This window comes from Euprymna scolopes, chromosome 46 (genome assembly GCF_053919585.1).
Source record: "Euprymna scolopes isolate OS-2025 chromosome 46, ASM5391958v1, whole genome shotgun sequence".
Classification (NCBI taxonomy): Eukaryota; Metazoa; Mollusca; class Cephalopoda; order Sepiida; family Sepiolidae; genus Euprymna; species Euprymna scolopes.
In genome coordinates, this window is record NC_136527.1 from 116755683 (window position 1) to 116770037 (window position 14355).

Here is a 14355-nt window from a genome sequence, read left to right on the forward strand (position 1 = left end):
GTTAGTAGACATTGTGTTGAGGTGAGTGATCCGGGCGTTGGGTTTCCAGCTTTGTCTATACTGCTAGGGTGCATGTTGCGGAATATGCAGATAGGCAATGTATTTGCTTGTGCCCCTGTATCTACCTTCAGGTTGAAGGTATGAGTGCCTGGGTGATTCTTCAGCTTGATGCCTCATTTCGAGGATCTTTCACGTTTGCTGATTTTCCGTTGTTGGTTATGATGAGCTTCTCCATTACTGTGTCTATGTCAGTTTGTTGTGTTATTGTATCATAAAGGGGATCGTGTGTGATCGTCTAGTTGTTCTGTTTATTTGTTTTGTCTGTTTTACCCTTTCTTTTTTTCTTTGTCCGTGACGTCATAAGATTATGTGTTGTATGATAATACCGCTTGCCACCTTGTCATGCTGCGTTGTGCATAGATGTGTAATAATGAGACTTGGAACACGTGTGTCTGGTTGGTAAGAAAGGAACTGAAATAATGGCGCCCCGCTTTATTAAATAGATTGCAGTGCGCATGCGTGAGTGCATACAAAAGTTAGAATCAGGAAATCAGAATGAAATAGTGTATATAAAAGTCACTGAAACGAAAGGACAGCGATATCATTGCACATTATTTGGATTAATCGAACTACTGTTTGACTACAAGATGAGAACAATAGTCCGAATAGACAATGTCCTACATTAAGCTCACAAAGAACTTTTTTAATTTTACAAAGCGCAGATAACTGTGTACATTAATCTCACAAAGAACTTTTTAAAATTTTACGAAGGGAAGATAACTCTGTAATAAATTAGCGTCGGTTCAAATTCAAGCAAAGAAAAGTTGAAACAAGATAGTAAAAAACAATATGGAACCTCAGACGATCTGTTCCAATCTTACAGAATTGAGTTTTTATGACGAAATATGTATAAAAATGATACCATTCTTGGGCGTCTTATGTCTGGTATTAAACAATCCTATCCTTTTTTAAACTATTTTTGTTGATTTTTTTTTTTTTTTTTTAGAAATTAATGTTTGTATTCCACTTTTTGCTTGAATTTTTTACAATCTTGTTCAAAATGTTTTGGTTGATTTGTATAGAAATAAAAGTTTGTATTCCATGCTTAAAACTTTCTTTTTTAATATTAGATATAAAACATTTTTAACATAAATAGGTCACCAATGGGAAGGAAAAACAAGTTTCCTAAGTTACCCAAAATTGTTTATAAATAATTTCTGAACGATAATTTCTTTATCATAATTTGTCAGTAATAATAATAATGATTACTGAAAAAGTTTATTATTTTTTAAATAAAGTTTAGCTTATATTTTGAAAGAAAAGAGATTGATCATTAGTTGGTATGCGAACAGATTTTATGAAGGTACCTTGTTCGCTATTTTCCGTGCCAAGGATATCAGCATAATAGATCACCAGGTCAGCTTTAGATTCTAGCTCATCAGCGTTTGAATCATTTGGCAGCGACAACTCCATACTTGTCCATAATTATGTAACCTTACTCTAGAAGGATTTCTCTCTTCCACCGACTGAGGACAGAAAAGGTTAAATGCAGCATGAGAACACTTTGCTCCTATCCAATATTATATGACAAAACTTTAAAGTTAAAATGATCGTAAAATGAACTGTTAACTTTGTCAAAAAATCTAAGCGGTGTTAGAAGCAACCATTTTAACTTAGAAGGGTTGACAAAAAATTGGTTGAAATAAATTGTTTTTTTGTTATTTTTTTTTTTTTTTTGTATCTGAGAATTCCATTTATTGACTACAAAATCTCGTCCCAATAGTGTAAAAGCACCTTATTTGGATTAATCGAACTACTGTTTAAATACAAGATGAGAACAATAGTCCGAATAGGCAATGACCTAAACTAGCCTCGCAAATAATTTTTTACTTTTACAAAGGGCAGATAACTCTGTAATAGATTAGCGTCGGTTCAAATTCAAGCAAAGAAAAGTTGAAACAGGACAGTAAAAGACAATATGGAACCTCAGACGATCTGTTCCAATCTTACATAATTGAGTTTTTATGACGAAATATGTATAAAAATTATAACATTCTTGGACGTCTTATTTGTTGTATTAAACAATCCTATCCTTTTTAAACTTTTTTTGTTGATTTTTTTTTTTTAGAAATTAATGTTTGTATTCAACTTTTTGCTTGAATTTTTTACTATCTTGTTCAAATTTTTTTTTGTTGATTTTTATAGAAATAAAAGTTTATATTCAATGTTTAAACCTTTCTTTTTAAATATTAGATATAAAATATTTTTAACACAAATAGATCACCAATGGGAAGGAAAAACAAGTTGCATAAGTTCCTTAAAATTTCCCTTTAAATAATTTGTCAATAATAAAAATAATAATGAAACAATCGTTATAATGATGACTGAAACAGTTTAGTATTTTTTTTAATAAAGTCCAACTTATATTTTGAACGAAAAGAAAAGTGAAATCAATAAAATTATATATTACAGTACTTGGTTTTAAATAACTTGAATTTGAACTGATTTAAGACAGAGTTATCTGCCCTTGCTAAAATTAAAAAATTCTTAGCAATGCTTTATTAACATCGTTTAGTATTTTTTTAAATAAAGTCCAACTTTTTTTTTGAACGAAAAGAAAAGGGAAATCAATAAAATGATAATTACAGTACTTGGTTTAAAATAACTTGAATTTGAACTGATTTAGGACAGAGTTATCTGCCCTTCCTAAAATTGAAAAATTCTTAGCAATGCTTTATTAACATCGTTTAGTATTTTTTTTAATAAAGTCCAACTTATATTTTGAACGAAAAGAAAATGGAAATCAATAAAATTATAATTACAGTACTTGGTTTAAAATAACTTGAATTTGAACCGATTTAAGACAGAGTTATCTGCCCTTGCTAAAATTGAAAAATTCTTAGCGACACTAATTTAGGACATTACCTCCGAATAATCCAAATAATTCTCATTAAAAAAAAAAAAATAGCGAAACTATTTCACACGTCTTATTAGACGAGTATAACGGAACAATGGGCGACCAAAACCGGTGTCAGTTGAAAATCGTTTACTAATGTAAAATTGTTTCGATTCCCAGACCAAAGTTCCTGTGATTGGAGATTGACTTGAGTGAAAAAAAAAAAACCCTCTCAATTCTTATATCGCATAAAAAGAATAAAATTGCTCCTAATCACCGATATGTTACTACGCAAACAATACGTGAACAATAATATCGGTATTTCAGAAGTTAACAGTTTTAAATAAGCAGAGCTTTCTTTCAAAAGTAAACATTACAAACAGGACTTTTTAAAAATATTTTATTTATTCATTTATTTAAAATAATATATACAAATTATTTTTTAATGTTAAAATAAAGTAAAAGCGTTCACTATAAATAGGCAATCGAATTGTGTTACTTAAATGACTTTAACTTAAAAAAAAAACTTTTATAATAATTATTTTTATTACTTTTTTTTATTTTAAAATAAACTAACATGTTTCACTTTTAATAGTCAATCGAATTGTGTTACTTAAATATGATTTTAACTTTTTAAAAAAATATTTTGCAATAATTATTTTTATTTCAATATCGTTTCATTAATATCATCTTATTTGTTTGTCATTTTATTTATAAAATTACCGGAAGTGATTAAAAGGTCAAGACTGCTAAAAATCTTCTTTTTTTTTAATCCTGAATTTAATAAAAATTGTTTAATGAAAAATATTGTTTTCTAATATTATCAATTTCAATATTTCATTTTATTTAAAACAATGATACGAATTTCACTACACATTCAAGTGGCATTCTTATTACCGGTGTAACACGACTTATGTCTCATTTTTTTTTCTCCATAAACTGCAAGAGGGCCGAAATGTTCAATCTTAGAAAACAAACCTGCTTTTCGTATCTTCATATTTAAAAATTTTTTTTTAATAAATTGTATAATGGAAAATTAATTTTACAAAATAAATCGAAATAAACCTTAAGTATTGACAAATAAATTATATTTAAAAAAATGAATTTAAAAAAATAAATCTTCAAATTTTAAAATTTTTTTAATAAATTGTATTAAAAAAATACCAAATGAATTGCAACAAACCTTAAGTATTGACAAAAATAATCTCAACTTGATAGAAAAACAATTCGGCACATTTAACTAATGAACGGACATTTTTACACGAGGAACGAAATAATGATTACACCGTTTTATGATGACCTAAATCATTTGTTCTTTAAGAGTTGATTTTCTTTTTAAATAATTTCACGTTTAAATCGTGTTTTTCATCTTTTAATTTTGATTCTTTTATATTTTGATATATTTTATTTCTTAATGAATTGAACACACAAAACAAAAGTTGTATCAATTTACTAAAGAAATCATAACAAACAAAACAAATTTTCTGTTTTGAACACAAAAGAAGAAACAAATTCATCCTGATTTTTTTTTAATTCCTTGAATGAAAGGTAAGTTTTTTTTCTTTTACTTTTTAACAATTTTAAAATTCAATAACTTTTTCAATAATTTTAAACATTGAAAAACATTTATTTTTTATTGCAATAAAAATATGAAAAAATTATGAAAAATCATCGAATTGAACAACTGTGTAAAATCTTCATTGTGATTGTATTTTTAGTAAACAAAAAGAAAAGTCTATCCTTATAGATTACAAATGTTGGTTTAATCTAAACTTTCCATTCCGAGTGTGTAAAATCTTCATTGTTTACTTCATGGTATCTAAGAAAAATGCAATTTTACCCAACTTTTCGCAAAAGTTACATTTACCTATAAATAATTTTCACTTAAAGTTTCGTAATTTTTTTAAAAATATTACTATTTTCAATATTTTAGTTAAGTACGTAATAATGTTTTTGTTTAAAACGACATCATTTTTAAAAATATTACTATTTTCAATATTTTAGTTAAGTACGTAATAATGTTTTTGTTTAAAACGGCATCATTTATTTTTTAAATCGATCTATCGATTCTATTTTAAGAAGCCTAAAAAAAATCTAAAATTACATTATTTAACCTGACATTTACATTTTTGTAATATATATTTCGCTGGAGAATTCCTTTCGATTTTTAATGTTTTTTCCAATATTTGAAATTTTAGAATGGGGTTCTTTTACAAATTTACATAAAATGAACACATTTATTGACCATCACCAACTAGCAGAAACTTAATATATAAAAAAATAGTTGTAAAACCCAGCGTAATTTACTCCTTTTATAAAAAGTTGCCTTTATTTTGGCACCTACGTTGATAGCACGGATCACTCTCTGCACTAGCACCGTGCTCCTACTATCATAAGTATTATTTTGATTTTCTTCATCTTCCATATCCCCTCCAGCTCTCTGGCTAGACTAGAGCAGAAAAGTCTACGATTTGGCAGGATTTTTCTTTCTTGTTAATTATTACGGCATCTGGTATTATCTGGAATCATTATTATTATTATTATTATTATTATTATTATTATTATTATTATAATTATTATTATTATTATTATTATTATTATTATTATTATTATCTATATATTAATACGATATTTTTTTATTTTTGAAATCGCAACTTTATAATATATAAAATCGATATAACATTAACTCTATAATCATATATACAGTATCTGCAAGAATAAAAATATATTTAAGCAGAAATTATGACCGGGCTAGGCCAGGCATCCCTGCTAAGTTAGATAAATACTTTTGCAGTTTTCATAAAAGAGCTACAATCATATCAGAACGCTTCCGATTATGCTGAACATCTACAGAATGCGAACATCAATATATTACATATTAATAAGTCCTCTGTGGAATTTTCACAGGTCCCGCTAGTTATTATTGTTGTTTTGCTATAATTTTATGGCAATTAATTTCGCTGGTTGTGCATGTTATGAAATAATGAAAGTCTGTTTTTGTAGTCATGCAAATATTGATGAAGCCTTAACTCAGCATTAACTCGGCTTTCCCTGGAACATGATGTCAACAGTTGGATAATGCCGAACATTGTCGATAGAAATAATGACAATGCTACGTAAAAGAAAAAAGTAAAATTTTAAATGTAGTAACATTACCCGAAAAAAAAGCAAAAAATAAAAAAAAACTACCATAATTAAAAATTTTTCTTAACTGGGTGAAGTAAAGGTGTTTTTTTTTGTCTTAAATTTCGTTTTAAGCAATTTTTTTTGACCTGCCCCAGCGTAGTATAAACACCCCTAACCTTCCCATGTTAAGAACGACTTTCAAAATAAACACCCCCAACCTCAGAAGTCTTTCTTAACACAAAGAGATAGGGGTTGTTTATTCTAGAACCTGTTCTTAGAATGAGGAGGTTAGGGGATGTTTATACAATGCTAGGGCAGTCACCGTGTGGTATTGTAATTGACCCAGCTTTATGTTAAGTCAGACAGCAGCAGAACCCGAGGGTATGTAGTGTTTGTATTATTTTATTGGCAACGCTCGGTATTATTTGGCTGTTGATGGGAGAAGCTGAGCAAACGCTGAGTTACGTCTGGATCAATATCTGCATGAGTACAGTTTTTTTTGTTTTTTTTTACATGGAGATCACCACTTATCAAGGCCTGTAAGCTACTCGGGGTTAAGAGTTATTTTGTGTACAGTAATCAATGGGATAATATCGTAGTAATAGTTGGTATTGGAGATTTGATAAGGTGTCTTACTTAAGGGGGCAGTTAATCAGGAATTTAAACTTGAAGATGTCCAAGTTGTAGTAAGGTGGGAAACAGGCAAACGGAAGAGAATTCTACAGGCCTGCACTTCTAAGAAAAAAGCTGGAATCTATGTTTTGATTTAAGCACAGAGTGGGGGAAATTACTGACAGTGGTTTTAGCTAGACGAGTGTTTATTATGAAGGATTTGCGAGGGGGGACCAGAGATTGGAGCTCGGACGAGCACTTGCCATGGAAATAACGATAAACAAAGACAGGCTCGCAAAGTCTCTTCTGTGGGAGAGAGGTTGCAGGGAAGAGAAGAGAGCATCCCCACTAAGCCACGAAGTCTATTTTGTACTTTGTCAAGGCAGGATAGTCTGTTTTTTGAAGCTCCAGCTAAGATGTGGCAACAGTACTCCATCTTTGGACGTACTTGGCTTTTATAGAGATAGAGAATTGCATCAGTAGTGAGATATCTTCTGGAGAGGTAGAAGGATCCTACCATTGTCCCAGCGGCGCAGGCAACAGATTTTATATACGTGTTCCATTTCATATCAGGAGTAAAGGTCAAACCCAGAAGTTTGTCAAAACACGAAGCCTCCCCAAGACGAGAGCCATCCATTTCAATTGATGCTAGATGAGGAACAGAGCGTTGATGATGTAAAGTTAGGGGCTTGGTTTTAGATGCATTAAAAGTAACCAGCCATCTCTTCTCCCACTGAACGACATGCTCAAGATCAGAGGAGAGGGAATCAGAGAGAGCTTTGTCATTTACGGCCTTTGATTTGTTGCCGTAGATGGTCGTGTCATCAGCATAGATGTCAATGAATGAATTAAGTATGTGTTTTGGGAGATCATTGATGTAGACCAGGAAGAGAGTTGGGCCCAGGATGGACACCTGGGGGACTCCAGCATTAATACTGTGGGCCTCTGATTGCTGCCCATCAACCACTACTCTTATGAACCTATCAGAGAGAAATGATTTAATTATTGAGAAAACATTTCCAGTTATAATATCGTAGCTAGAAATCTTGTGAAGTAGGCCCTTATGCCAAACCTTATCGAACGCCTTTGATATGTCAGGAGCAATTGTCCTAGAAAGGAAGCCTTTGTCAAAAGATTCACTAATCCCATGCGATATAACTGTTAGCACATCAGCTGTAGATCTAGCAGAATGGAAACCATATTGCATGTCACTAAGGAGGTTATTTTTGCTGAGGTGCTTGACTACTCCTTTATTTAATATGGATTCCAGTAACTTACTCATGACACACGAGAGACTTATTGGTCTGTACTGGGAGGGGGATGACTTATCACCTAAGTTCGTAAATACAGGGCATACTGACGAGGTTGTCCAGGGTGTTGGAAAGCACTTCTTAAGGCAACACTTTAAGAGTTTTGTAAGTATGAGGGCAAGTTCTGGTATAATTGGAATGCCGTCTGGGCCAGTTGCTTTACTGGAATCAAGGTTCTTGATTAGTTTTGCGACCTCGTGCACAGATATTTGTATGTAGGATAAGGTGTTGTCTGTTGTAAGAGGAAATATGGGGAGTTGATGCCCTTCGCCGCAGAGGGTAGAGTTAGCTGCAAAGTTCTTGGTGAATAGTTGTCTGATGTCTGTCTTGTCTGATGCTGATGAGATGACCTTAGGTCCATTTATGATGGTTGGGATGGAACGCACGTATCTGTTCAGGATCCTGTTTGCTACTTGCCAAAACTGGTGGGAACCAAGCCGCTGATCAGCTACCTTGGATTTAACAGACTGGGCATATAGCTCTCTTGCATTTTTTATTACTCTTTTACAGTGGTTACCGGCAGTCCTGAAAGCAGCTTTAGTCTCAGTGCATCTATTACGTTGGTAGTTATGGAAAAAGTGATTTCTGTGCGCGATAGCAGCAGCACACTCTAGGGAGAACCATGACTGGCTGTTAGGTTTTTGTTGGAATTTTTTGGATGGTAGGAATCGGTCTATGCCTACAATTAACCATTCAGTAAGGTATGATACTATAGAGGATACATCCTTTATAAACATGGAATGCAGAGGTAGATCAGATATGAATGTACGGAAGCTATCCTAATCAGCCATAGAGTATTGATATACAGTACGGTGGAGAGGTACATCTGAAGACGTATTGAATTTCATTTTTATCTTAACAGATACAACTGTATGATCGGAAGATCCCAGGGGAGATAGAATGGAACATGAACATAGCTCAGGGGAAGTTGTTAGAAAAGGTCTAGAAGACTTGCATACTGACCAGTAGTATCGGGCACATGGGTGGATTCATGAACAATCTGAGTGAGGTCATAGGCAATGACAAGATTATGACAGAACCTCCCCTCATCATCTGTCTTATTTGAGTGGCTCAGCCATTCCACATTATGGACATTGAAGTCAACGCAAATGTGAATGGTAGCCGAAGGATGAGCAGACAGGATGAGGTCAATTTTCTCAGATATACTCTTAAGGACAGTAACCCCGCTGTTGTGGGGGCGATAGAGAGCAAATATGAATGCGGTGGTGTAAGCAAGTGCAACCCGGAAGCACATATAAGGTAAATTAGGGTCTTCTCTGTAGATATCTCTACCACACGGGAAGCCATCTTTAATGTAGGTGCATATTCCATGTCCATGGCGATCTTGGGGGTCAAATTTAGATGTGAAGTTAGAGTATCCTTTTATTATGAACTCATCTAGGGAAGTGGTCGGCCCTATGCCAGTTTCGCTTAGATAAAGTAAGTCAGGTTTCATCTCCTGTAATTGGCTTTCAACCTCTGGAAGGTTGAAAGTAGACCCCTGATGTTGGAGAAGGAGACTTGGTAGCAGGGGTCTACGTTGGAGGATGGGGTTCTAGGTTTATTTGTGTTTTTTGTGAGATATTTCATGTTGAGTTTTTGGGGTTTGTGGATCAGATCGATAGACTTGGTTAGAGTAGGACAGAGAGCGAAAGTAAGAGAGAGAAAGAGAGGACTTTTTTTAGCACATAAGGTAAAGCCGTAACAATTACCCACTAGTATGGCATCGAGAGGGCTCACCAGAAACTACTCCATGGTCCAGAATCCATTCACCAAATTGCAATACAGCAGCCCCAGTACTTTACACCTGCTGATAGGACAGCCTCTTTAGTGGTTAACGTCAGCCCAGATAAAACGTTTACCTCCAGCACCTTTACTAATTACATGGCCACATAGAGACTTAATAATTTCCGACATCTCAGGCTACTGTTCACGAAGTATTACCGACATGGAAAGCAGCTTTTTCTTTACTCTTTGTTAGAAAAATCACTCATTGGAAATGAAGAGTGAGGGACAAAAAAGAAGAAGCAAGAGTTACTGGAACTGCCGATAACACAACCACATTAATTTTTTTTTTTTAAATTAAAAATAAATAGAGAAAAATAAAATAAAAATGTATCTACTTAATATAAGTCCGTTCTCAGTTTAGGAGAATATTTGAAAATAATCTTCCCTCACATAGTTATGATTTTGGTTATTTTACAAACATTTTATGATTTAAATACTTAGTGATATAAATTATTTCGCAGTTTATTTGTGTTGTTGTTACTTAAGCAAATATATTTAAAAAAGTTTACTTTAGCAAATATAATTAAATTTTTTTACTTTAGCAAATATAATTACTCTTTTACTTTAGCAAATATAATTAAAATTTTACTTTAGCAAATATAATTAAAAATTTTTACTTTGACAAATAAAATTAATATTTTACTTTAGCAAATATAATTAATCTTTTAATTCAGCGAATATAATAAAAAAATTTACTTTGGCAAATATTATTAAAATATTTTTACTTTATCAAATATAATTAGAATGTTTTACTTTAGCAAATAAAATTAAAATATTTTACTTGAGCAAATTCTTTAAACATTTTTACTTCAGCAAATATAATTAAAAATTTTACTTCAGCAAATATAATTAATCATTTACTTTAGCAAATAAAATTAAAAAATTTTACTTTAGCAAATATTATTGAAATATTTTTAGTTTAACAAATATAATTAAAATTTTACTTTAACAAATATAATTAAATTTTTTTACTTTAGCAAATATAATTGAAATATTTTACTTTAGCAAATATAACTGAAATTTTTTACTTTAGCAAATATAATTAATTTTTTTATTTATCAAATATAATAAAAATTTTATACTTTAGCAAATATAATTAAAAATTTTTTACATTAGCAAATATAATTAAACATTTTTTCTTTAGCATATATAATAAATATGATTAAAAGTTTTTACTTTAGTAAATATAATTTAAAAAATTACTTTAGCAAATAAATTAATTTTTTCCTTTAGCAAATATAATTAAAAACTTTATTTAAGCAAATATAATTAAAATCTTTTACTTTAGCAAATATAATTAACATTTTTTTATTTTAGCAAATATAATAATTTATTTACATTTTATTTAAACAGGGATTAATGCTAAATACTATGGACACTCTTTCAAATTGTAATAGATTAACTATGTGAACCAGTCAGACGTATTTTTCTGTGAAAAGATATCTCTTAAGATTCAGGAAGATTGAACTTTCTTTAATATTTACCGCCCCCCCCCCTCAAACCACAATCCTAAAATTTGTAAAGCAGAGCAAACCCATTTTCCTTAGTAGAGAAAAAAGCTTTCAACACCTGATGAAGGCGACCGGGTGCAGCGACTGAAACGTTAAGTCCAATTAATCAAAATAACACAATCATCTCATCTCAAATATTCAGAATTGTAATTGTATTTTGTTTACAAACAAATCTTACACGGAGAAGTACTAATTATATTTTGTTTACAAACAAATCTTACACGGAGAAGTATTAATTATATTTTTGTTTACAAACAAATATTACATGCAGAATTACTAATTATATTTTGTTTGAACATTTATATGATTTACAGACCCACCCTCAAACCCACAGTTAGAATTCCTGTAATGCAGTACTAATAATACAAAGATGAGAATAATAGTCTGCTTAATCAAAATAACACAAGCATTCACATCTCATCTCAAATATTCAGAATTGTGAATTCATTTTTTTTACAAACAAATATTACATTAAGAAGTATTAATTATATTTTATTTACAAACAAGTCTTCCATGGGGAAGTACTAATAATATTTTTGTTTTACAAAGTATTACATGAAGAAGTCCTAATTATATTTTGTTAACAAACAAATATTGCATGAAGAATTACTAATCATATTTTGTTTTTGCAACAATAATGATGTTTGAACATTTTTTTATGATTTACACACCCACCCTCGAACCCACAGTAAGAATTCCTGTAATGCAGAGCCAACCCCTTTTTTCTTAGTATAGAAAAAGTATCATGCTTTCAACACCTGAAGAAGGCGACAGGATGCAGCGACCGAAACGTTGTACTAATAACACAAAGATAAAAGTAATAGTCTGATTAATCAAAATAACACAAGCATTCATAACTCATCTCCAAAATTCAGAATTGTAAATTCATTTTGTTTACAAAGAAATATTACATGAAGAAATATCAATTTTTTTTTGTTTTTTGAACAATAACAATTTGTTCATATTTTTTAAGAATATGTTAAAAAATTAGATAATACTGCATGAAATCTATTTTATATATTTATTTTATATTTTCAGAGTTTGCAGTAATCAACAGAAATCAATTATTTAATAAGAATTGATCTTCGTTTTCCACAGAAAATCATGACATACTTGGAAATGTCCACATATAAATTTCGTGAAAATATCAGAAAGCAAAGAAATTATAGACTTGTGAAACACGTGACATAAAAAATGACTGAAAAATTAAAAATGCAACAAAAATCTGTTGTTTAAGAAAAATACAAATGTTATTAAGTATCTTAACAGAATGAACATCCGCTAAAACTAAAATTAGTACAAATTAGGGTTGATAAAATGAAAATATATTTTACTAACAAAGGTGAAGATATTTTAATGTTGTAGAGTGTGTTGTTCTTTTCGAAATAAACTAAAAATCGAAAAATGCATTAAAAATAATTATGCAAAAAATCAAGAAAACTTGAAGTCTAAGGCAAAACACAAAAAATATTTCTGTAAAAATTTGGTGAATCAAAGACAAAATAGACACAAAGGGAAAAGAAAAAATAGACACAAAGGGAAAAGAAAAAATAGACACAAAGGGAAAAGAAAAATAGACACAAAGGGAAAAGAAAAAATAGACACAAAGGGAAAAGACAAAATAGACACAAAGGGAAAAGACAAAATAGACACAAAGGGAAAAGACAAAATAGACACAAAGGGAAAAGAAAAATAGACACAAAGGGAAAAGAAAAAACAGACACAAAGGGAAAAGAAAAAACAGACACAAAGGGAAAAGAAAAAATAGACACAAAGGGAAAAGACAAAATAGACACAAAGGGAAAAGACAAAATAGACACAAAGGGAAAAGAAAAAATAGACACAAAGGGAAAAGAAAAAACAGACACAAAGGGAAAAGAAAAAATAGACACAAAGGGAAAAGACAAAATAGACACAAAGGGAAAAGACAAAATCGACACAAAGGGAAAAGACAAAATAGACACAAAGGGAAAAGACAAAATAGACACAAAGGGAAAAGAAAAAATAGACACAAAGGGAAAAGAAAAAATAGACACAAAGGGAAAAGAAAAAATTCTTTAATAAATGTAAGTTGTTTTTATTAGTGAAACGTCATTTTTATTGTGGAACATTCAAACACGTACTATACTCTAATAATTCAATAAAATTGTGTTTGTTCTCATTGAAATTAAGTTTATTTTACTATATGCAAAGTAATATGGAAAACAAACTACATTCTTGTGACGTATGTGTTGCCTGTTTTAAAAAGAAGTCACATTTATCTCAACATATGCGAACACATACAGGTGACAAACCACATTCTTGTGAAGTATGTGCTTCTTCTTTCAGCAGTAAGTCATCTTTGTTGCGACATATGTTGACACATACAGGAGACAAACCACATTCTTGTGAAGTATGTGGTTCTTCTTTTACAGAGAAGTCACATTTGTTGCGACATATGCGAACACATACAGGAGACAAACCACATTCTTGTGACGTATGTGGTTCTTCTTTTGCACAAAAGTCACATTTGTTGCGACATATGCTGACACATACAGGAGACAAACCACATTCTTGTGAAGTATGTGGTGCTTCTTTTGCACGAAAGTCATCTTTGTTGCGACATATGTTTACACATACAGGAGACAGACCACATTCTTGTGAAGTATGTGGTTCTTTTTTTATAGTGAAGTCACATTTGTTTCGACATATGCAAACACATACAGGAGAAAAAACACATTCTTGTGAAATATGTGGTTCTTCTTTTACACGAAAGTATTCTTTGTTGCGACATATGTTGACACATACAGGAGACAAACCATATTCTTGTGAAGTATGTGGTTCTTCTTTTGCACGAAAGTCATCTTTGTTGCAACATATGTCAACACATACAGGAGACAAACCACATTCTTGTGACATGTGTGGTTCTTCTTTTAGAGAGAAATCACATTTGTTGCAACATAGGCGAACACATACAGGAGAAAAACCATTCTTGTGAAGTATGTTGTTCTTCTTTTACACAGAAGTCATCTTTGTTGCGACATATGTTGACACATACAGGAGACAAACCACATTCTTGTGAAGTATGTGGTTCTTCTTTTACTGAGAAGTCCCATTTGTTGGAACATCCGAA

The 14355-nt window shown here is 31.1% G+C and overlaps 1 long non-coding RNA gene across 1 annotated transcript; it reads left to right on the forward strand.

Moving 5' to 3' along the window:
• The first annotated feature begins 4224 nt into the window (after positions 1-4224).
• Positions 4225-12817, forward strand: LOC145270413 (uncharacterized). The gene is made up of 2 exons (XR_013865348.1): positions 4225-4444; positions 12282-12817. It is a non-coding gene; the product is annotated as an uncharacterized LOC145270413 (long non-coding RNA).
• The last annotated feature ends 1538 nt before the right edge of the window (positions 12818-14355 follow it).